The 25,975-nt window shown below is 43.2% G+C and overlaps 1 protein-coding gene and 1 long non-coding RNA gene across 4 annotated transcripts in view; one reads left to right on the forward strand and one right to left on the reverse strand.

Moving 5' to 3' along the window:
- Positions 1–25,975, reverse strand: part of LOC135973815 (uncharacterized) — a 1,510,190-nt gene that overhangs the window by 1,374,507 nt on the left and 109,708 nt on the right. The gene's annotated exons all lie outside the window — the stretch shown is intronic.
- The window catches only part of LOC135973854 (uncharacterized), a 136,299-nt gene that overhangs the window by 105,148 nt on the left and 5,176 nt on the right, over positions 1–25,975 (forward strand). For all 3 annotated transcript variants that reach the window (XR_010590889.1, XR_010590890.1, XR_010590888.1), the window contains one exon: positions 20,702–20,881. This is a non-coding gene — a long non-coding RNA (uncharacterized LOC135973854). The remainder of the gene's footprint in view (positions 1–20,701; positions 20,882–25,975) is intronic.

The following is a 25,975-nucleotide window of genomic DNA, read 5'->3' on the forward strand; positions in this document are numbered from 1 at the left end:
GCAGCCCCGCCCCCCCCGGAGCACTGCTTTACCGCGTTATATCCAAATTCGTGTTATATCGGGTCACGTTATATTGAGGGAACGGTGTATTATGTGACTATTATGAATCCTGCTTCATCATCAGAGGGAGAATTTCAAAAAGACATCTCCACACAGAGAAAATTTATGCCATATAGTCAGCGTCTCAGGTATTTCTGATCCTCTTTTCCTTGTGTTGCGTCAAAAAGCATCCTAACCTACTAGTATAATTTTCCAGTTAGCACTATATGATATGTAGCCTAGCCTTTCAAAAGGAAAGCCATAGCAGAGCAAGCTATTGGGATCAGAGGAAAGAAACCACTGATTTAATCTGGTATGGAATTTATGTTCCTAGAGAACTTGCCTCATTTCTCACACCATCACTGAGGCAAGTCGAAGTGTCTTAAGCACCCTAGTTCCTCTTTGTCACAGGAAAATAAATAACTTTAATTTTTGCTCTGTAATGATAATTGTCACTTAGGCCATAAAATACTCTCTATAGATTAGTCCAATATTTAGCTGAAAGACCAACACATAAATTAGTTCATGTGACTCTTCTGACTTCAGCCAAATCATACCGGGAATTAATTTAGCCCATTGCTTATTTAGCACTTCTTATGTACTGTCCACAGATATGGACTGTTTATGGTAAGACTAATTATCGGAAGATGCGGACCTAACTTTCATTCTGTGATAGAGCATTCATCATTAGCCCAGAGATAATCCACACTCAAGAGATCTGCCTGTGTAACGAGAATATCCCTCTGAAAAGATGTGACTTTTTAGATTGGGCAAAGTTCGCTTACAGTTCCCATGGGATGAGCTCATTTCCTATATTGAAGATTATAAACCATCTTATCCCACTGTGGTTTTCATTTAAGCTTTCTGTGCTTCAGCAGCTTTCTCTTTTAAATTTCTCCAGACATCTCTATAATTCAGGAATCTACCTTACAGACTTTTGTTTAGTTTTGAGAGGATGAAGCAACATGTGAAAACTCCTGGAGCTGCTTCCTAACCTCAGAGTTACATGAGGGAATAACAGCATTATTGGTGATCAAGTCCAGACCAGTGACGTACACTTGTTGCTTTAAAAGGGCCAATTTGACAAAGCTGAAAACAATTTTGAGACAAATCAGCTGGGAGGAAGAAGTAAGATGGTGTGAGCGCTCTCTCTCTCTTTTTTTTTTTTTTTTTTTTTAAAATGACCAGTGGGCTTTCTGTGTGTGTTCTTCTGTGTCAGGGTTCTGAGTTGTAAGAAACAAAGTAGCGTTACGTTGCAACCTTCCAGCAGGAGTATTTTTTTTTAATCTAACTACTGTGTGCATGTTCTGATCATAACACTAATGGTGCAGTTTTTCATGACAATTTCCCAGTTGAGACCCTAGAAAGAGTAGTGGATTGACTAGGTGGACCTGATTGGGATTACAGTAAAACTCCTATCGGAACCCTTTTGTGGAATACTGCAGGTCTTAAAAATAAATCCCAGGATTTGGATTTTAGGAATGTCTTTTTGGATTTAGTTTTCCTCCAAGAAACTTGTCTTTCTAAGGATACATCTTTTTATTTACCAGGCTTTGATCTTTATTTATTTTATTTTTTTAAAAAGGGAGTGCTGAGCATGCAAAGAGAAGAACGACAAGTGGTCTGTCCCTTCTAATCTCTACCATTGAATGTTATAACTAGTAAATGAATACCTGGCAAATGGCATCCTTATTTTCAGGTCTATAGTACTGTTGTCCCAGATTCATCTAGTCTATTCCTGAATGTTTATTTCCTTTGGGCTCCCCTTTTTATAAGAAGTGGAATCCATTAGTTGAGTTGAAAATCAGACACACTTCCATCCAGTGATTTGTAGGGTCTGAAGAACCAACGTCTGGACCTTAATGATCCAGCACAAGGCCACATATTTATTAAAATTGTTAAAAAATTACTGGATTATCTGACCACTAAAAAAGGATATTTTCACCTTTTAAAAGAATCATTTAAAAGAAACCACTTCAGTTTATGGCAAGGGCCATTAGACATTAATTTCTTAATCAGAGGAACCGTTATCTTAAGCAATTTTTTGTTTTCCTTTCTAAAGAAAAAGTTGGATCATCAAGCAGTTCTTTGGAAGGAATTTGAACTCACTGCCATAGAGAAAAATCCATCTCTATTTTGGATGTTGGTGGCAATTGGCTACGATTATATTAATATAAATATCGAAGCTCTAATCCCCAAATATGCTTGAGAGAGAGATTTGCATTTTATAATGACACTTCATCTATCACGCTCTCAGTATTGTCTGTCTCATTAGACCTCACATGTTGTGCCTTTCCAGAATGGCTCTCAGGATACACCAGGAAAGCTAGAATTTTGATAAACCCAACACCACCATAACAAAGCTCCTGGGGAGGATTTTATCCCAGTGGACGTTTATAAGGACAATATTGAATGCTGGGCTCTTCGATTACCGGAACTGACTATTATAAATAGTACAGGGATTTTTCCCATTAGTTGGTCCATTGGTATTACAGTTCCGTTTTATATAAAGAAGGTGATAGAAATGATCCTGGAAATTGTTGACCAATTAGCCCCCTAGATGTGGTTTTTAAAATCCATATCAGATAGCTTCTGGGGAGATTTAGAGGTCTGATTTGAGAGTTGTAATTTTATTTGCCAAGGAACAAGACTGATTCAGGAATGGCTGCTCCACTATTCTTAATTGTTTTGTCCTTTGTCATTTGATTTATAAATATTGGTCCCAAAGGAGGGGGGATTTTATGCAGCCTTTGTGGATTTGAAATTGGCATTTGATTTCCTTGTCAGGATGTCTCTGGGAGAAACTTGCGAGGACTGGCATAGATTCTAGGTAATTCTATCTTTTGAGAGACCTCCATAGCCAGACTGTGACTAGGGTTAAAATAGGGTGTAGAGGTGAAATAACTGACCCTATTTCCATCACAAATGTCTGTCAGGGTTATTAGCCCTTTTCATTTTTTAGCTTTTATAATAGTAACGTTGTGGCAGTTTTAGAAGAGGTGAAGTATTCCCGCTCCTCACCCCACCCACCACCCCAAATTGGAACGGTGTCTGTCTGGACATGGTTCTGTTGTCCCAAACTTCTTTGGGTTGAAGTGTATGTTAAAGGATTTTGGCTCTTTTTGCCAACAGGGGTGTTTAACTACGCATTGTCAGAAAACTAAATCAATTTACTTTGGCCTCAGACCAAAGCTGCATCAGTGAAAGACTCCATATCTACTATATTGAGCAGGTTAGATTTTTCACCTATTTGGGTATTTGTTTTACATATAATGGCCAGTGGGATAAACATATAGAGGAGGTAAAGGGGGGAGCTTTAAAATCTATGTAAATGGTGCTCTGTTTCACTCATGTCCTGGGGGCTTTATTTAATTGCATCAGCTTTCAGAGTTTTCAGGGCTAAAGTCTGTGCTCAAATATTATGATGTGGAAATCTGAGGCTGGAAAGACTTTGGAGATTGTGCCAAACAAAATTTTAAGGAGGATCCTCAGACTCCCAAACTACAGCCCAGCTGATTAAAGCAAATATGGGGGAATGTGCTATTTCAACGAAAGCCCATTGCCTTTATATCAATTATTGGCTGTGTATTCAGCATATGAATTTACAGCACCTTCTGAGATTGTCTGGAGGAACAGTTTAATAAAGCACAAATCTTAGTTTCCCTGACTCTTGAAAGTCCATTATTCTCTTCATTTAGGCTTCTTAGAACTTGATCTGACTAGGATGGTAGGCAAAAATAGAAATTCCTTAATTAAGCTTCCAGCCAAAGATATTTGGAAATAGCTAGATAGGCAGTTGTCCATGCGACAGATCGTCTTGGCTTCTTCATCAAAAGATTATCTGTAGTTTTGAGAAATATCTGGATTTTTTTTTTTTTTTTTTAAATATGTGAAGAAGGGTTTTTGCGGCTCTCGGTTTTCAAGCTATGCAGTTGGCCTGTCTGGAAGGGAAGTATGCGGCGTAGATAAATATAATTGTTTTGTCCATGCAGGACTGGCCTGGTTGAAGATTTAGCATGTTATTTACGTTCTTTCAACTTGTTGTGTCACCTGAAAAACAAATGGTTAACCCTGTTCTTAGCTTAGATGCCTTTTACTGCACCGGCTCGCGCACTAGGATATTTGCTATGCAGTGACAATGTTTCAATTATATGGGCCGTTGCCCTGTTTGCCTGGTTGGCTGTAAAAACAAGGAAAATATATGTGAAAGAGAGGATCCTTATGACCTCAATGAAATAATATATTCATAGCCTTGTTGGTATATTTTTCATATTGTTTTATGGGTTGTGATTGTAAAAGTTAAATTTATCTTGGGAGAAGATTTAATTTTTTCCCCATTTTTTGTATTGTAAAGATCTGTTTTTATTTTACCAAGCTGTGCTGACTTTAAAATTTGTATTTTGTTGTGAGCTATGGCCTAAAGCTAAAATGCTATATTCTTAAACTTGTACTCAAAACAGAGTTTCAAACCATTATCTAAAACTCCCTTCTTCTCTCAACTGCTCATATTTCAGTTCCTTTGTACTTGTGGATATCTTCATCCTACTAATTCTCTTTAGTTATTCATATAGTTTCTCAGCAAGCCTGGGTAAACAAGGCTTGAATTTCTTAGGTATAAAAACAAACAGAAGAGGCCTCTTTATAAAATTAACATTTTTTCAGGGCTCCTTTAATCTTAAAGAAGCAATGGGGTGGGGGTGGGGGACGAGGGGCATCATAAACCAACATCTCCCTTTTGCAAGTCACATTTTATTCTATTCTTTCTCATGTTTTAATATATTCTTTTTAATCTAGCAGGATCAATGTCCGAAGCATTTTTCAATCCTCTCTCTCCTGCTCCATTGTTTATATCATCATCAGTAAAAGTTTCCAAAATGTTCTTCCACTGCTATCCATTAACCCAGCATCTAGCTGGAGATGTTATAATGACAGCTGTGGCAGGATTTCCATTATAGACTCTTACTTTCAGCAGAAGGAGCAGTCACTGCCTGGCAGGGAGGGAAATAAATGATGCTGGCTGCGCTGGGCAGCCATTGATTACCTACTCTGCTACATAGCGTGCGTTCCCGTTCGCTCTCCAGAGAGCTGCCACTGGGGTGGCGCGGATGGATTCGTTATTGACGAAGTTAGGCAATAGGGGGTTAAAAAGAAAATGAAAATAGAAAGGTGTCACACACATAACCTGATCTGTAGCCCAGTGAAATCAATGGGAAGATTCTTATTGACTTCAGTGAGCTTTGGATTGGCTCAGATTGTAGTTAGGGACCCACTAAACTGTAAGACCACCCAGTTCGTGGTGCAACCCACCCTAAATGTACCTGTTTTGGGTCCTTACTCTGTATTTCCTATGAGAAGGTTCCAACGTGTAATTAATACACTTAGTCGCCCTAGGGCTGTGCATAGCATCAGGAGCCTCTGAAGTTGCCTGCACTGCTGGGCTGCTGCACAGGTGAGAAAGGGCGGTCCTTGCACTCAGCTCAGCAAGGTGCATGATATGACTAGCCCCTGCTTGGTGGCAATGGAGAGGTCGGGGGGAGGTTCCTTGAGTGCCACATGGCTTCCCCTGCATGCACAATGAAAGTGCATGCTTGCTTCTGTTGGGTGGCCACTAATCACTGACGTAGATTGTTCCATTGAAGTCAATGTTACTGCTTGCATGAGTAACAGACTTCCATGTGTAAGGGCCTGTAGGAGTGAACCCTATAAGAAAATGTTGCTGTTGCACTAGGGATGGATATTGTGGTGGTCAGAACAGCAGGCACTTCACAGCACTATGCCCTTTAAAAGCACAGTCCCAGTACACAGATATGGCCCCTTGTTTCTGTTCATGCATGGGAGGAAACACTGTAGTCCTCATAAATCTCCACAGTGTCTAGTCTAGACGGAATTGAACACAGGCCTTCTAGATAAACTATTGGCTGCTGGCCTATATCCTCATGTTCCCCATCTACTTCCATCACTGCAAATCTGTCTGACTTTCCATTGGCAGTACAAGACAAGCTGGGTCAAGTGAGCTTTGGATATCAAGGATTCCTGAAGCAGACACAGGAGATGAAAAACAGAGAGCTAGAATGTGAACTTGATTGTCTTGTAAAACAAATGGAATTAAAGGGGAACAAACCTCCAAACAGAAAACAACATCCAGCCCACGTAAGGAAAGAATTCTTCTTCAACATATAGGCACAGTCCTTTTTTGTGTAAGATGCTTCCTCTACTTTCTGGCAAATGCCTGCCCTGCAAACTAGTACATAAGCTAACAAAGGATTTTTAATGAATCCTTCCCTGTACAGATGGCTTGTGAAAATAAATGCCAATGGTACTGAATCCTGAAGACTGATGGATGATATTTACGGGCTTATAATTTACATTTTTTGGTGGTAATTGGATTTTTCTTAATTAAGGAAAGTGGGTGGACAGTTTTCTCACTTAACAAAGTCCTTACCAATTAACAGGGAGACGTACTGTGCATAGTATAGATATTTGAACTAGGAGTAAGTGCACAGAATAATTGTTTATTTACTTGAGTGTTTGTTTGTTACTGGATGATGTAGTGCATTAAAGTTACACTCTAGGGCAATGTCTTGCTTCAATTGGTGTTAAGCCACCAAATACCTTACCGCAGCCTAGTTGCTTTTATTACATTAGCCCCTGTGAAGAGGGCCAGTCTAAAACCTATGCACCATTTTCGTCCAATTTAAACCCTAATTTGAGAGTTTAGATGAGATTAAACTGTGCATAATCCTTATATTGGCTCTTCTGTATGGGGCGAGTTTCACCTTATTAGACAAGTATTCTGTCCTTAAAATTATTGTAAAACACAATAAAGGTCTCACATGAGCAATGCTGTAACACCCTAAATTAACTTTTTTTTTCTTAATTTTCAAGGTTCTGGAGTAGGAAAGTTTTCACTACTTTTTTTTTTAACAGTTAATTTTTAAATCAAAGAATGATATTCTCCTAGAGCAGAAAGCGAGGGAGACTGCCACAGGCTGTCTTCTGAGGGCCTGTTCTCAAGCCCTGGTTAGGACATGCCTGTGGTGGGGTTGCTGCATGTAACATTGCAGAGATTTTGGGCAGTGCTCTAGGCTACTGGGGGCCATGGACTGGCTGCTGTAACACAGATAGTTCCCCAATGAGGGGAGACTGGGGTATGCTAGCATGGGGGGGAATGAAGGGCATGAGGGCATATAGAGCCCTTACTGTGAGTGGGGGAGATGGGAATGGGGGTGTACAGACTGCTGTGAGGGGAGAGAGTGGGGGGACCCACAAAACCCATGATCAGGGGAGATTAAGGGATGCTGACATGGGGGTACACAAAGCCACTGCTTTGCAGGGTGGAGAGTGGGGGAAGCTAGGAAGGATGGGGAGGTCACCTAACCCTGGTGGCTGGTGGCGATTAGGCAGACTTGCAAGGAATTCCTTGAAACAGAGGTGGATGGGAGGGTGCCACACATACAGCTCATGGGGTGGAACAGAGGAAAGCCAGGGGCTCCTGATGGAAGCAATAAGCTCAGTTGACAGTCTGAAATGAGCCCCCCCCTGTGTAAAAGAGACAATGCATTCTTGATGCCCAAAACCTTGCAGGTGCTGAACTCTTGTTTCAGGAAAGAGTGAATTCTCAGAACTGATAGGTTTCCTACTTCAAGTACAGACAATTGGCAGTGCAGAAAAATGGCCACATTACAGCACTTTTCAGATCTTGCGTGTCCAGTATTCCCTTCTCTCAAATACAATTTTAATTTACTTTTTTTAGTATAACCTAAAGGATGGATTTTTTTTAAAAGAGCACAAAATAAGATGTCTATGTTTAAACCCAATGATACAAACCACCCATTATTATTATTAATAACTTATAATTAAGCACCTTTCATCGTGAAGGATTGGAAAGCACTTTACAGATAATATGTAGTGATGACTTGCCCACCACTGAAATACTGGCATGCAGAAACCACTCTACAGAAGTAATGCTGTGTAACAGTTATTTTTATCTAGGAAAGAAGGAAAAATAGCTTTGCCTCTGAAAGTACACGAGAAACTTTAGATGTGAGGAATGTGCTAATGTCAAGTGGATGTTTGTTTTTATTTATATTACCCCACATCTGCTGGGTACTGTACAGGTCGGGAGCACAAATCCTAGCCCCAAAGAGCTTGTGATCTTAAAAACAAACAAGAACCAAAACTTGAACCACAGAATATGGGTGAAGGAGAGGGATGCGAGATACAGGCCTGGTGTCCGGATGATGACAGGCACACAGCTTGTTAGCTTGCGTTTGTATTTTAAGGATATATGTCCTTTTTGCAGGCAGCCCTGCAGCTGTGGATTTTTCAGTGATTTCAATGAGAGAGCTTGGCAAATATATTTCCCAGTGGGGGAGAGGGAGCGGGGGGCAGCAGCGTGGATAAAGAGTTCTCATTCAGAACAGGAAAATGGGAACATGAACCAGCTGAAGCCATACAGTAGGTTAGCATAGCTCCCCTGCTCTAGTCAAGTGTCATGGAATCTTCCGTAACCCTTGTTCTCCATCTCCTCGGTCAGATGGAACCTCTATCAGTGCAATGCTCCAGGGTCGATTGCTGGGTCAAATAGTTCAAGACTAACTCCGAGAATAGCACCGGCTACTGAAATACCCACACTGCTTTCTGCAGCACCAGTGACCAGGGCTCTCCCAGCCAAAGAGATCAGACAAGGTCACCGGCAGAGGTAATAGGGCTACATTTTAATCCTGTAAGAAGCTGTATGATCTTCTGCAAATCTTTCAAGAATCAATTGTATAGTAAAAATAATTTCCCTTAAGACAAGCTTAGCACACCTGCTGCTGCTTTGTCACAGCTGAGATTGCTCTCTGCATATTGTACAAGGGGCGTCTTTGTATCCGGTCATTTGCAAGAACTGGATCAAAGCTGAGATTCAGTGCTGTGCGGCGTGGACCCCTTGCGAGTTTGGCCAAATGGATGGGGGACTCCACTAATTGGATAATTCTGCTTCAGGGTCTTGCCAGTGGCTATCAACAGAGAGATGACTTCTGATGCAGATGAATATGAAAGCTTTGCCATCCAGACTCTCACTTGAAAAACCTGCTCCTGCCCTATAGTATGCAGCAGTGCGCTAAAAGAAGGAAGACATTACTTCATTAGGGGTCAGATCCGTAACCCACTGGCCAGCCTGAGCAGCTGGGTTGGGCTCTGGGGGAAAAGGTATCCTTATCCCAAGCCTCTGAAGTAGCTGGGGAACTGCTTCAGTTCAGCAGCCCGAGAATCTGTGCAGCCCGTCCAGCTTTTCACCTTCCATCACCCACATGCTGCTCATCGATTTGCCATGGAGCCAGATACTGTGCAAGGGCTTGAGTCCCAGACTGGTTATGGGACTCTGTGGTTCTGGAGGGGGCCCTCAATGTGCCTTACAGTTGTAGGGCAAGTTGCTATAATCCTTGCTGCTGCAGTAAGTAGTCCCTTAATCACTGGAATAGTTCCAGTGATGTCAGTGGGACTGCTCGTGGGATTAAGGGCTGTTGGTGGGCTATGTTGCACAACCCGCACTCTCACAAGTAACCCCTGACTTCTGGAGGACTATTTTGTGCGAGTTATCGTTAACCAGGAGGGATAGGGATTGACTATCCAGCCCTTTGTAAGTTAGGGCTACAGGATTTGCTTCTAAAGTCATACTAGCACGATGGGATTACCTGCCTTCTGGCTCTTTTTTCAGCTCCTCATACTTTTGGGAGTGGTTTGACCCAGTTCACTAAGGGCATGTCTTCACTACGGGGGGGGGGGGGGGGTCGATTTAAGATACGCAAATTCAGCTACGCGAATAGCGTGGCTGAATTCGACGTATCGCAGCCGACTTACCCCGCTGTAGGGACGGTGGCAAAATCGACTGCTGCGGCTTCCCATCGACGGCACTTACTCCCACCTTCGCAGGTGGAGTAAGAGCGTCGATTTGGGGATCGATTGTCGCATCCCAACGGGACGCAATAAATCGATCCCCGAGAGGTCGATTTCTACCCGCCGATTCAGGTGGGTAGTGTAGACCTAGCCTCAGATAAAGTGAAAACCTCTGCAATCTGCAGACCACATTTTGCTCTCCATACACGCAGACTAGTGTGGGTACAGATGAAATCATGGGCTCACCAGTTGCCTCTGAGTATTTAACAAGAAATGTTACATGAGTGAGATTTTGTAGACTCTTAGCAACGTGACTAGTCTGTGGGGTTACAAGGCTATGGACAAGAAAAATGCTGAAATACGGAGCGGGGACAGGGTCATTCTACATTTAAAGAAAATGGTGGGGAATGTGTGGGATCTGCTCAAGTATCTGGGCTAAAATACAGGCTGGAAATGGTTAAGAGGAAGATCTTAGACGCATTATCCATGAGAAGATGAGTGTAAAAATCAGGGAATATTTATGCATTTGTGGAGACTTATTAAAAGCATAGAGCACTAATCACAGAGGATTTCAATTACCTAGAGTTTGACTGGAATAGAAATTGTTTAATGCCTGAGGAAGGATGCATGTGTCTGCCAGTTGTAGGGTAAGATTATTTTTCTTTTACAATTTATATAAGCAACCAAAAAAACCTCAGAGAATGTTTTGGACTTAGTCCCAGGAAATGAAGCAGGTCCCGTATGATAAATAAGATAGTAGCTGGTGAGCTTATAAAGTTGAGTGATCATAATACTATTGGATTTGAAATATTTATGAAGCTCCAATATGTACAAAGAGAAGCAGCACAAAAATATTAGAAATTGAAAAGGCAGCATTCAAGGGAGTGTGTAATGAATTGAAAAAAAAATGGATGGGCATGCAACTACTGTCCTCAAAAATGTGTTGTGGAAGAATGAAGGAAATATTTTGGGAACAGATGATAAAGATGCAATCTACATTCTTTCCAATAAAATGTAAATGTCAAACATGTAGTCAATCATCTTAAACATTTAGCAAAGAAATAGTAGACAGCAAGAAGGATTAAAAAGAAGAATCAGCCTGGGTAAATTATATAAAAGAAGGTATTTTCCTTTCCATGATCATTCATGGAGGAACCTAAGTGAGACTTGAAATCGCATAGTGAACCTCAGCTAACTGCACTGCAGTTAACTACTGAACATGGAACTCTTTCTCGCTCCGAAATAGAACAGTGGGAGTGAGGCAGATTATAAATTAAAGAAACTGAGGGACAAGAAAAGGTTGTTCATCCCTACTATACATGTCTGCCTTTTGTTTTTCTTCTTCCCGTTTTATCTGCATCTTCTCCACCTCCTCTCTGTTCTCAGTCCAGAATCAAATCTTGTTTTTTCTTAAACAAATTTATACTCCTTGCTTCAATGATCTCCAACAATAATTTACTGCCTTTTACATGAAATAATTCTGCCCCATTTCCCTGTTAAACTGAATGAGAAACTTGGAGTTATGCTACCTACTTGTTGTCCTTCCCAACGCTCTCCTACTTTATTGGTCACTTTTTAAAACTAGATTGTGACTCTCACTATGTGTCAAGGAATAAGAGGCGGTACAACCCCCCGACTCATTACACCCTGACATGGACCTTGGGTCTGAGTGCATAGGAATAAGCAAGACTACTTACTGCTTATTTCCTCCCTGGAGCAGGTGGGTGGGGAATAGGTGAAATCCTAGCTCCACCTCCCTGCTTGCTGGTCAGAGTAACTGAGCCAGCACAGGGAGTAGCAATTTACTGCAGGCTTATACCAGCAGTAAATTACTGAATCCTAGAAGCAATGAGGAAGCAGGGAGAAAACTATGACTCTCAGGTTACTGGAAGGCACAATGCCCCCCAGCTTATGCATCCACCTTGTACAGTGGCTGTGCCTAAAGGCACAGTCTAGCCCATCCTCTTTGAAGCTCTTTGGCTGTAGGTGCAGTTTACGGTGAACGTCACTATGGTCTGCAAGTGCTACACTGGTCTCCCTTTTTCTGTGTGTTGCACCCCGGGGTGGGGTGTACAAACCCTGCACCAAACCAGAAAGGGTTAAGTAGCCGCTATGGGCTCAAAAAGAACTCCACCCCCACCAGATCTGCAAGGCATCCTTGAGCTGGGGGAAGGATCAGGAAGGAAGAAGCCCAGTGCAGTCCTGGGAGGAGGAAAATCGCTAAAGCCCGAGCTCCATTGGAGAAGCCTACTCACATGACTACAGACTGTCCAAGGCCTCTGAGAAGGAGGTGGGCTAGACTCCAAACGATTACCCCTTGGTACTTTCTGGTGGTTTGCCTGAGGGCACTGAGCTGGACTGTAGCTGGTGTGAAAGTGAAATGAATTATATTAAAGAAATAGAATGAATTAAAGAATGCTGTATGTACCTTTAAGTAGAAATGAGAAAAGCTGCAAGCCAGGTGTGCAGGAAAGCAGACATTAACTGCTTAACTTGCCACTTAAGGGCAACTGGTGAAGCATTAGTCTTAGATCGATAAGAGTTAACAAGGAAGCAGGTTATGCATATTGTGCTCCATGCATATTTTACAATTTTGCTCTCTCTGTCCCTTTGTTTAGTTCACACCCTTTTATCTGTATAAATAAGACTGTTTGAATCTTGCATGGAGGCTCACATTATCTGAATGTATTAGCAGAGCGCTGTGCTAATAAAACAGAGTGGTCTGACAAACTATGAGTCCTGAGTCTAACTTTGACAATTTGGAGGTTCCACCGAGATGGCAACCGTCTTCACTGGGGCTGTGTGATTCCTGACCGTTTTTGTAGGACGACCGTGGTAGCCGGCACCTGGGCATTTGGCCCGAGCGGTCCTCCTCCTGAATGGAAGGGTGCACGACCACAGTGAGGTCTACGCCATCGAACCTGTTGGTTCCCACTCTGTTCTGGTAGGGATCCCGGGATCTGACATCAGGAATCTGGTCAGGTAATTATTTCTGTGTTTTGTCCGGACTGAGGACTGTTCTGTCTGTGTCTATCCGTCCTCCTGTGGAGTGTTTGAGTCTGGGTGCCATCTCCGTCCGGGGATTGGCCGACCAAGGGGTTCCTGTCCCCGCGGTCTGAGTGAGTGAAATCTGCACAATCGCAGCCGCACCGCACCTTGGGTAAAACCCTTGGTGTGAAAGCAAGGGCGACTGAGGCAGTAGCCTGTGGGCTCCTTTTGTGTGTTGCACCGGGCATCGCTCTGACGAACCCGAATTTCCTTCTTGTGTGATTGGTGTGTGTAAAGTCCTCCTGTATTGGTAACCAGACGTCTAAGTCGGGACAGTTCCCTAAAGGAACGCCGGCTCAGTTTTAGGAAGGGTCCGGACTCCTGTAAATTTCTGGAAAAATGGTCTAGGCTAACTCAGGGAGATCCCAAAACTTAGTGGCCACTGTTAAAACCTTGGAACAAGGACCGAGTGGACATCTTAAAAAAAAAACAAACTCGGTCAGCCTAAAACTAAATTGGCTAAAGGAGAGGTTAATTGTTTCATGCAGTGGTGGGAAGAGGCAAATCGTAGGTGGACAAAATCAAAACTCACCTCTCTCAAATATTCAAATAATAAATTAAAAGCTTTATTAAAAGCCTCCTCTCCCACCACCAGACTGAGCGCTCCCCTTCACCCTGTTCTCTGACAAAAAAAAAAAAACAACAACCCCAGATCGATCCCAACTCCCTTCATACTCCCCTCTCATTGTAAAAAGGATAAAATGCCCCTTGTTCTGTTCCCCTTCGTTGTCTGCCTCAGAAACTGATTCTTTAGTGTTCCATTACCAATTCAGCAAGGAAGGGGGGCTCCTCAACTAGCCCCCACTCTTCCTGGTCCCTTTCCTTAAGCATTTCTTTCAAAATTGTAAAATATGCATGGCGCACAATATGCATAACCTGCTTCCTTGTTAACTCTTATCGATCTAAGACTAATGCTTCACCAATTGCCCTTAAGTGGCAAGTTAAGCAGTTAATGTCTGCTTTCCTGCACACCTGGCTTGCAGCTTTTCTCATTTCTACTTAAAGGTACATACAGCATTCTTTAATTCATTCTATTTCTTTAATATAATTCATTTCACTTTCACAATCCCTCCTTTTGGTCAAGCTTACGCAAAGACCAACAATTACTGGGTTCCACATATTAATAGTTCTTTATCTCTTCGTTCATCAGTGATATTTAACATCATCATATTAGCACTCTGTTTTGGGGCAGTCACCTGAGTGGCATACCTTACACAATTCTGGATACAACAGGAGATTAACTGAAAACATACAAAAATCATTAGGATTCCAAACAGGATAGTCAGGGCTCCCTGAAACAACCAGTTTCCTGTGCCAGAGAAATTGAATAGGTTACTTAGCCACTTCCATAAAGAACTTGGCTCTTCATGGGGAAGATATGCAATTTGTTCTAAGTGACTAGCACGATCTATTACCTCATTGGTGTCGTCAGGTATGAACACACAACATTCTTTCCAATGAGAGCACAGGTCCCTCCTTTGGCCGCCAGGCCATTGTTATAGCCAGAGTCAAGGAAGAAGGAGTAAAGAGACTTAAAGGACATCAAAAAAATCATCAGGTACTGCTTACTATCCAGATGGCTATTAAACTGTCTGGCATCACAGCGTGCATGGCATCACAGCGTGCATACATGCTTCGCAGTGTAAGAAGGCACCCCCCAGCAAACCAATTACCTCAGGACCACGCAGAGTCAATTTTGACTCCAGAAAAAGACGTAGAGGAACAGCCTGCAATACCTTACCATCTACGCTCTCGTAAGGGTTGCCAGAAACAGACGAGGACCTAAAGCAAGGCCCAAAAAGAAGCAGTAGTGAGCCTAGCGCCTGCTGCCTGGTGGATGTAAAACCGTGACTGCGGTTCCCTCAGTTGAGGTTGTCAGAACCGGAAGGGCCTTGCCTGCAACATGTGCCTCTGGTGGCGCCTGTTCCTCGGCTGCTGGTGTCTTAAGGTCTGGGGAGTCCACAATGACAATTCTTTTATCCAGCAGCAAGTGTGGATAGCTCAGACTCTTAATATTTCTAATTGCTGGGTCTGCAGCCACATCCCAGCCCACTCTCAAGCTGGTGTTCCTGTCCTGGCAATCCCACTCAATTCCCCAGACCTCACTGGAGGACCTCGTCCGTTTAACAGAACATGGAACAATAATGACACTTGGGAAGCAGTGGGAATAAATGTATCTAAATGGATAAGTGTGGTGGAGGGAAAAGGTCATTGGTGTTGGGTGTGTAATGGGACAGGGCTGGATCTGGGAAAAAGTCATTGCCTTCAGCATATTGTGGTCAATGGTGTATGGGATTATTCAAACAAAACTAAAGAGTGGTGGGCCGGGTATGGGGATATGAATTTTTTTCTCAACCTGGGATCAAACAGAAAAATCAAGCTCATGTTCCCCCTACAGTAATTTTAGTGAAAACAATACAATCTTTCAATGCCATGCAAATAACACCACTCCTCGTAAGGAGAATTACCCTGTGCCCTTCGGAGGATATTACTCCTCCTTTGTAGGCACCTATGTGACAAATGGGTGCAACCGACCCTTCCCAGCCTTAATAGGCCATCATTGGGTTTGTGGGACCAAAGCTTATACTGTGTTACCAGCTAACTGGTCAGGTATCTGTTATCCCGCCCGACTCTTCCCACAATTCCGAGTGCTAGGGTCCTTCCCACGAGAACGCCTCCGTAATTTCAGGCGAAGAAGAAGGGACTTATCAGATGCCCAATGGTATGTAAATAACATAAGCCCCTTGACCTGGGAAGAGGCCATTGGCGGTTCCCTTATCCCACTTGGGGGAGTAATACACCATGCAAAAAGGCTCCTAAGGTTACAAACAGTAGTTGAAATAATGGCAAAAGAAACCGGAGAGAGTTTAAAGACCCTGGCCAAAGAAACAGGGGTGATCCGACAGATGGCCCTCCAAAACCGTCAGGCATTGGACATAGTGCTGGCGGCCAAAGGAGGGACCTGTGCTCTCATTGGAAAGAATGTTGTGTGTTCATACCTGACGACACCAATGAGGTAATAGATCGTGCTAGTCACTTAGAACAAATTGCATATCTTCCCCATGAAGAGCCAAGTTCTTTATGGAAGTGGCTAAGTAACCTATTCAATTTCTCTGGCACAGGAAACTGGTTGTTTCAGGGAGCCCTGACTATCCTGTTTGGAATCCTAATGATTTTTGTATGTTTTCAGTTAATCTCCTGTTGTATCCAGAATTGTGTAAGGTATGCCACTCAGGTGACTGCCCCAAAACAGAGTGCTAATATGATGATGTTAAATATCACTGATGAACGAAGAGATAAAGAACTATTAATATGTGGAACCCAGTAATTGTTGGTCTTTGCGTAAGCTTGACCAAAAGGAGGGATTGTGAAAGTGAAATGAATTATATTAAAGAAATAGAATGAATTAAAGAATGCTGTATGTACCTTTAAGTAGAAATGAGAAAAGCTGCAAGCCAGGTGTGCAGGAAAGCAGACATTAACTGCTTAACTTGCCACTTAAGGGCAATTGGTGAAGCATTAGTCTTAGATCGATAAGAGTTAACAAGGAAGCAGGTTATGCATATTGTGCTCCATGCATATTTTACAATTTTGCTCTCTCTGTCCCTTTGTTTAGTTCACACCCTTTTATCTGTATAAATAAGACTGTTTGAATCTTGCATGGAGGCTCACATTATCTGAATGTATTAGCAGAGCGCTGTGCTAATAAAACAGAGTGGTCTGACAAACTATGAGTCCTGAGTCTAACTTTGACAATTGTCAGCGGCTCCCCGAAGGAGTGGAGGGTCGCAGCATTTCTGGGACAGTTTTTATTTTCCCATAGGTTTTTTCCCCTTTCTCTTCTATGGAACCCAGAAAGGGTAAGTTCCAGTGGAACCCATCTGGAGGAATGAGTTTCCATCCCCAGTCCACAGCACTGTTGGCTGCGTGGGTGAGAGTCCCCATCCCTCCCCAAAGCAGTGCTGTGGAGGGACTTAAGCCAATGACACACACTTAAAGTGCTAGGAGTCTTGCTGCCTCTCTGGTCAGCCAAGCACATTGACCATTCAGTTATTCCTTTAGGCTGTAAATCCCTAGTGCACGCAAGGAAAGAAAAAGAATCCAAAATGCATTTACAGCTCATCAGGGAAAGGAAAAATGCACTCCCAGCCATCCCTTCTCTAGGAACTTCATGGTCAAGGAATCTTAGTGGAAAAAACATGACAGCGACTGCACAAGAGTGTCTCTTACAAATTCCAGAGCAGCCTGTCAACATAGATGTGGACTTTTCCTTCCCAAATATCAGTCTGTGCCTTCAAAATGATTACCGCAAAGTGGGCTTCTCATCCCACCTGTTTTGTATGTATGTATGTATGTATGTATGTATTTATTTATTTATTTAGCCTCATGCTGCCACCTCTGAGGCAATCACACCCTTTCTGTGCTACGATGCCCAGTATTGCGCACTGCAGATCTGATCCAAGCCCATGGGAGACAGTACACCGACTTCAGTGGACTTTGGATCAGGCCCTGTATGCGAGGCACCAAATTGAAGTCAGTAGAGTTACACCCAGGATGAATTTGGTTGAAGGTCTACATATGCTAACAGAATCACCTCCACCAATACAGCCTACCATAGGAACTTGTTTATGTGCTCTTGGTTTCAACTACTTTCCTACAGTAACTGCCAAATCCTTTCCTCTTCAGTATGCTGAATGCTGCCTTGTTTTATTTAGCAAATATCCACTAGCTTGAATCTTGCCTCTGATTACTAATTATTGTATGTTTGTCTGCAATGAACTACATGTTGCATCTGATGGTCCAATTATATAAATGCTCCAGATTTTTTCTTTGAACCTCATTTTTCCCCTTATGATTCAGTCTAGACAGGGAAGAGTAATTATGTACTTTTTATGCAAAACTGACAATTTCTGGTTGTTTTACAGTGGTTTTAAAGATTAACTACAGTATAATCTGCTGTGCTCTTAGCTTACTCAAGTGGTGTTCTAAGATGTGCTCACAATTTAATGTTTAATTAGGAAGACAGATTTGGAACAATAAATTAACTCAAGACCTTACTCTTACATTATAACTGTGTTTTTAAACAAATAATGCTGTGGCCGGCAATACTGAAAGTTTGTAATTGCAAACTGATCTTTTATACTCTGGTAAGGAAATCCTATATTTTCTACATGATCGCAATGCACTGAAATATATGGGACTTTTGCATATAACAGATGGAACTGACTAATATGCACCATCATTGTATTGGAGACTATGTTTAAGTACATATCAGCCAATAAGCAGGGAGAGTGACTAGTCTGAGTCATAAATCTCCTTGAAATAAATCAGTTATGTTAAACTTAAGGATACATTCCCTGAAACTTAGAGGCCAGATTCTGCTCTTGGTTTAACCACTGCAAATCCAGAGTAACTTCCTTGTCTTCAGTGGAGTTGATCTGCATTCACTCCAGTGTAAAACAGAGCCAAATTTGGCCTCTTCTTTTGTTGGGATGCCCTTGGAATTAAAACCCTCAGATGTCGAATTGACACTTTCAGATCAAATGCATTAAGAACAAAGGGTGAATTTCTCTTCTCTGATCTGCATTATGGAGCTCTGTTGCATGTTCTGCACCTGTTCTGCGCACACAACACACAGTAGGAGTCTTCAGCACAGATGAGAATTGTTTGTTTTTCCCACTTTAAAATACAAAGTTTTTCTTTTGTACATGGGTGACCCCGCCCCCACTCCCCAATCCCCAATATTTATCTTGATGTGACTCTGCTGCCAGTGAGAGTGTGGCAGATTGCGAGTCCTGGAGACTACTGTCCTCTTTGACAGAACTGGCACAGCAGCAGGCTCAATGACAGTTGCCCACACCGACCCGCCAATGTGCCTCAGCAAGACAGGGCGAGAATCCACCTGAGAGGGTTGGAGTCTCTGGGCCTTACTATCTGTTCTACAGCTTGTGTGGATGAAAACTGCTGCCATTCTGAGCAGATCATGTTTTACAGCCACTTTGCACTGGTGCAAATATCCACACAACAAAACAGAGCCCTCTACATTTGCTCAGTCTTTGGCGTGTCTGCTGTGATGGCAAAAAATGGTCTTTTAAAATTTTGTTTGTGTATTCCTGAAGTAACTCATTGCATGTAGGTCTCTACACAGCCTCCAGATGGTAACAACTTTCACATACTAGGGACCTCATCCAATGCCCATTGACGTCAATGAGAGTCTTCCCATTGATTTCAGTGGGCTTTGGATGAGGTCCCAAATGAAAGTGGGCTGGATTAGAAGTGGTGACTGAAGGGAGAAGAGCGCTATTCCATCTCTAGTTGCCCAAAACATCTAGTCCCTGATTTTACTGTGTTTTAAATCAGAGATGAGCCCCAAATTTTAGATCTGGACATCTTGACCTTTGGACTATTTTGACTCAAGACCAAAGTTTTGTGACTTGAGCCCTTCTCAATTTTAAAAATTCCCCACAAATTTGTTCATGTATATTCAAGTCATATATAACACAGAAGGCTTGCAGGGGATGGAATGGTACTGAATTTGGAGACATTCCTGTAGTAAATTGCTGCACTTTTCAGCTGACAGGTTATGGGACATGATGTCCTTTAGATCATGAGAGGGTTGGAATGTTTGTATGCAGGAAGTTCTCCCTATCAAGGGGAAGAAGAAAAATCACAAGGATTGCAAATATGGGTACTCTTATCTGTAGAATGCTGATTTTCTTTTAGGCCTGGTATGACATAATTCCTATTGTAGAGTCTTGAAATGAGAGAAGCATTAACACTTAATTTTCTCCACAGTTGAAGTTTTAAGATACTTTAGTGGAAGAGTTTAATGTATTTTAAAGCCAAACACACACACACACACACACACACACAGGCACAAAGCCTGGCTCTTAAGGTTTTAGGGGTGGGGTGTTTTTTTGTTTGTTTGTTTTTTGTAAGGCCCTTCCTGCTTCTTGAGTTGATTTCCCTGGTTGTGGATCAAAATTTTCCTACAGAGAGCTCAACCGTGGCTATCATACTCTGGTGGCTTTATTATCCTTTAAGAGCATCCATCTGTGAAATATAGTTTGGAAGTTGATAGGTTGGAATATAGAGCTTCTGAGATTAGTCTCCCACCCCCCCAATAATGTAGGAATTTTTCTTCTCATTTAAAACAAACTCCAAGAGGTGGAGATTACTGAATATGTCAAAGGCTAGTGTTTTATAGCCCAGTCTCATAGACTTTAAGGTCAGAAGGGGCCATCATGATCCTCTAATCTGACCTCCTGCACCTTGCACGCCACACAATCTCACCCACGCACTCCTGTAATAGACCCATAACCTCTGGCTGAGTTACTAAAGTCCTCAAATCATGATTTAAATATTCTTTTATAGATTTAGAGACTTCAATGTACAGAGAATCCCTCATCCATACTAGTTTAAACCTGCAAGTGACCCATATCCCATGCTACAAAGGAAGGTAGAAAAAAAATCTGCACTAGGGGAAAATTCCTTCCTGACCCCAAATATGGCAACCAGTTAGACTCTGAGCATGTGGGCAAGATCCACCAGCCAGACACCTGGGAAAGAATGCTCTGTAGTAACTCAGAGCTCCCCGCATCTAGTGTCCCATCACTGGTCCATAGAAAAGCTGTTAGTTTAGGCCCAAAATTTTACTAACCAGATGGATTAAAATGTTCTCAGAAATGTTAACGATTGAATCAATCTTCTACAATGATTTTAAATATTCCAGTGTTTCCAGGGTGCTGCAGTAAAGAGATGCTAGAGGCAAGCACTAGCAAGGAGGTGCCAGACTCTGCGTGGATTGCCCAAGAGCCCCCCAGGATCTGCTGTATTTACGGACAGGCCCTGTTGCATATTCTGTGGGCACCAAATCCTCTACCATCCTCCTAGTCTCCTGTGGCATGATCAGGTAAGTTGCCACAAGGGGAGTCTCAGGGAAATTTCCTCTCTGCAATCTTCCTTGCATTTTTCCCTGAGGGAGGAGATCTGGGCCTGGGTCAATTGCTTTTTGACTTTGACTATCAATATGAAATCTCCTGAAACTATCTAGAAATCTGGGATTAATCCAGTTGATGGTTTCTTACCTCAGCCTATTGTTAAGTGCTGAGGAACGTTGTTGCTGCTGCAGTGTTCCCGTTCTTGGAGCACTGATGTCAGCTGCAGTAGTAGAGAGTGCAGCATGGTAATTTATCAGGGGGTAGCCGTGTTAGTCTGTATCTACAAAAACAACAAGGAGTCTGGTGGCACCTTAAAGACTAACAGATTTATTTGGGCATAAGCTTTTGTGGGTAAAAACCTCACTTCTTCAGATGCATAGAGTGAAAGTTACAGATGCAGGCATTATATACTGACACATGGCGAGCAGGGAGTTACTTCGCAAGTGGAGAACCAGTGTTGACAGGGCCAATTCAATCAGGGTGGATGCAGTCCACTCCCGATAATAGATGAGGAGGTGTCAATTCCAGGAGAGGAAAAGCTGCTTCTGTAATGAGCTAATTTAGCAGACCTCGATGTTGTTCATAAGAAAGACCACAGGCTCGCTTTGGTAGCGAAGGCACTTGGCCAGGTTTCTTGTCCACAAAGCATAGTACTAGTGCCCCATAGGAGCTACAGATACACTAACATATGTATGCCCATAACAATGCACCAGTCAGCGCACTGGGATGCTACCCCCCTGGCTGGCTGAAGGAGTCAATTCAGCAGGGGATCAATTCTGCAGGCGACTGCTTTAACCTTGATCCAACAAAGCACTGTAGCATGTGCCTAGCTTTGAAGTCAAGAAGATTAATCACATGATTAAAGCGATTTGTTGTATTGATCCCCATATGACTACACAAACTGCAGGCCAATAGTGAATCATGCCTTATGTGGCAGATGCCTAGGGTGAAATCCTGGTCCCAATGAATTCAATGGCAAAGCTTTCATTGACTTCAGTGGGTCAGGATTTCACCCCTGGACCTATAAACTGTCTGGGATAAGGATTATCTTCCTTGGTTGTCTGTATAGCACCTGGCACAAAGATGTCCTGATCCTTGACTGGAATTTCTAGGAGCTACTGTAATACTAATAACAATGTCTCTAGCTTCCTTTGCATGATCTCCCGCCACGCTTTTCTCAGCACTGCCTGATACAGCCTCTGGTTTGTGAACACTCCTCCCCAGGAGAACAGGGATTTAAAAAGCCCACTCCTAAGTGACCAGAGGAGCCAGTGAACAGGGGAGTTTTGTGAGGGAGTTTAGAGAGCCAGTGTGAGAGGCAGATACTCTAAACACGTCCCTTCCCCCAAAACAAACAAACAAATCCTCCAAGAGTAAAAATAATCCAGCAGAAGTCAACAGCAGGGGTGGCTATCCAGTGTATTGCATTGCATGCAGCATATGTGCGCATTCAGTGCAAGCAACTCATGACCCTCAGAGAATGAGTATTGGCCCTTGAAACCAGAAAGGTTGAACTGGAGGAGCTAGAGGAGACAGAGAGATAAACAGGAGAGACTTTTCAGGGCACAGTAGAGCCATCCCATCTGCAATCTAACTGCCTCGGGGCTGTTGAGGAGGATAAAAGTCCCTGGAACGAGAGCATCAAGCTGGAGTAGAGGGAAACAATTCCATAGTTGGGACCCTCCTGCCAGATGATGTCATGGTATCTTCTCACACTGAGGATACCCCGTCAGGGGAGAGGGCCCCAGTTATGAGGAAGAGGCAGGTAATAGCAATGAGGTATTCAGTTATTACTAATATAGATAATTGGGTTGGTGATGGCTGGGAGAACCGCATGTTGAATTGCTTACTGGCCACAAATGTTGTGGACTTCTAAAGACATCTAGATAGACTTATGTGCAGCGCTGGGGAGGAGCTGGTGGTCATGCTACATATAGGTACCATTGACATCGGGAAAGATAGGTGGAGAGAAGTCCTGGAGGCCAAATTTAGGCTGCTAGGTAAGAGATTAAAGTCCAGGATCTCCATGGTAGCATTCTCTGGAATGCTTCCAGTTCTATGTGCAGGGCCTGTTAGACAGGCAAAGGTGCAAGATCTCAATGCATGGATGAGCCAATCCCTCCTCCCAACACTATTTAGATTCCCTAGGAACTGGGGAATGTTTTGGGAAAGGAAGAGCCTATACAGAAAGGATGGGCTCTACCTAAACCAGGAGTCTGCAACCTTCGGCACGCAGCCCATCAGGGCAATCTGCTGGTGGGCCGTGAGACATTTTGTTTACGTTGACTGTCTGCAGGCACGGCCCCCTGCAGCTCTCAGTGGCCGCGGTTTGACATTCCTGGCCAATGGGAGCTATGGGAAGCAGCGGACTGCAGGGATGTGCTGGCTGCTGCTTCCCGTAGTTCCCAGTGGCCAGGAACGGCAAACCGTGGTCACTGAGAGCTGTGAGGGACCATGTCTGCGGACAGTCAATGAAAGCAAAATCTCTTGTGGCCCGCCAGCGGATTAGCCTGATGGGCTGCATGCCGAAGGTTGCCAACCCCTGACCTCAACCAAAATAGAACCAGATTGCTGATGTGTAAAATTAAGAAGATCATAAAGGAATTTTTAAACTAAGAACTGGGGGAAAGCTGACAGGTGCAGAGGAGCACATGATTTAAACAGACACACCCCTTCGAGTATTTATTAGAAGGGATACTCTATATCCTAGTAAAGAGGATAGGATAGAAGGTGATAAAGTACAGGTAGGAACTGAAGAGAAACAGGCAACTGAATGGGACTTTTTTCATTTGAATCACATGAAGACAGACAACTAAATATTGACAAATTTATAAATGCTTGTATACAAATGCTAGAAGTCTAAATACTAAGATGGGTGAAGTTGAGTGCCTGGTATTCTATGAGGACATTGATATAATAGGCATCACAGATACTTGGGGGAACAATGATAATCCATGAGACATGGTAATACCAGGGTACATGGTATATAGGAATAAAACAGTAGGTTGTCCTGGTGGCGGAGTGGCACTATATGTGAAAGAAAGCATAGAGTCAAATATAGTAGACATTTTAGTCGAACTGTACCCAGGGCCGGCTCTAACTTTTTTGCTGCCCCAGGCAAAAAAGGAGAGCGCCGCCCTGCTGAACCCCCCCCACAGCACTGCAGAAGCCCCCGCCCCCTCCAAGCGCCACGCCGCCCGAAGCCCCTGCCCCCTCCGAGCGCTGCGCCGCCCGAAGTCCTCACCCCCCCTCTGAGCTCCGTGCCAAGACCACGCCCCCCTCCGAGTGCTGCGCCGCCCCAAGCACCCGGCCCCCCAGCGCCACGCCAAGTCCCCGCACCCTCTCCGAGCGCCGCGGTGCCCGAGCGCCACGACGCCGAAACAAAAAAAAAACCCTCCAGCGCTGCCCTGACTAACCAAATAAATAAATAAATTAAATAAAAACCTGAGCGCCACCCCACCCCAAGGTGCTGCCCCAAGCACGTGCTTGGTCGGCTGGTGCCTGGAGCCGGCCCTAACTGTACCATAGACTCTCTACAGATAGAAATTCCACGCTTGAATAATAGAAGTATTGCAGTAGGACTATACTACCAACCAGTTTACCAGGATGGTGACAGTGATTGTGAAATGCTCTTGGAGATTAGAGAGGCTACAAAAACAGAAAACCCATGGGGGATTTCAACTATACCCATATTGCCTGGGTACACGTTACCTCAGGATGGGATGAAGAGAGAAAATTTCTAGACACCATTAATGACTGCTTCTTGGAGAAGCTAGTCCTGGAGCCCACAAGGGGAGAAGCAAGTCTTGATTTAGTCCTAAGTGGAGCACAGGATCTGATCTCAGAGGTGGATATAGCTGAACCACTTAGTAACAAACTGAGGGGGAAAAACAACTGAGGAGAGTTGGCAGTTTTTCAAAGGGACACTATTAAGGGCCCAAAAGCAAGCTATTCCGCTGGTTAGGAAAGATAGAAAATGTGGCAAAAGACCACCTTGGCTTAACCACGAGATCTTGCATGATCTAAAAAATAAAAAGGAGTCATATAAAAAATGGAAACTAGGACAGATTACAAAGGATGAATATAGGCAAACAACACAGGAATGCAGGGGCAAGATTAGAAAGGCAAAGGCACAAAATGAGCTCAAACTAGCTATGGGAATTAAGGGAAACAAGAAGACTTTTTATCAATACATTAGAAGCAAGAGGAAGACCAAAGACAGGGTAGGCCCACTGCTCAGTGAAGAGGGAGAAACAGTAACAGGAAACTTGGAAATGGCAGAGATGCTTAATGACTTCTTTGTTTCGGTCTTCACCGAGAAGTCTGAAGGAATGCCTAACATAGTGAATGCTAATGGGAAGGGGGTAGGTTTAGCAGATAAAATAAAAAAAGAACAAGTTAAAAATCACTTAGAAAAGTTAGATGCCTGCAAGTCACCAGGGCCTGATGAAATGCATCCTAGAATACTCAAGGAGCTAATAGAGGAGGTATCTGAGCCTCTAGCTATTATCTTTGGAAAATCATGGGAGACGGGAGAGATTCCAGAAGACTGGAAAAGGGCAAATATAGTGCCCATCTATAAAAAGGGAAATAAAAACAACCCAGGAAACTACAGACCAGTTAGTTTAACTTCTGTGCCAGGGAAGATAATGGAGCAAGTCATTAAGGAAATCATCTGCAATCACTTGGAAGGTGGTAAGGTGATAGGGAACAGCCAGCATGGATTTGTAAAGAACAAATCATGTCAAACCAATCTGATAGCTTTCTTCGATAGGATAACGAGTCTTGTGGATAAGGGAGAAGTTGTGGATGTGGTATATCTAGACTTTAGTAAGGCATTTGATACGGTCTCGCATGATACTCTTACCGATAAACTAGGCAAATACAATTTAGATGGGGCTACTATAAGGTGGGTGCATAACTGGCTGGATAACCATACTCCGAGAGTTGTTATTAATGGTTCCCAATTCTGCTGGAAAGGCATAACGAGTGGGGTTCTGCAGGGGTCTGTTTTGGGACCGGGTCTGTTCAATATCTTCATTAACGACTTAGATATTGGCATAGAA

The sequence above is a fragment of the Chrysemys picta genome, chromosome 10 (assembly GCF_011386835.1).
Source record: "Chrysemys picta bellii isolate R12L10 chromosome 10, ASM1138683v2, whole genome shotgun sequence".
NCBI classification, from domain to species: domain Eukaryota; kingdom Metazoa; phylum Chordata; order Testudines; family Emydidae; genus Chrysemys; species Chrysemys picta.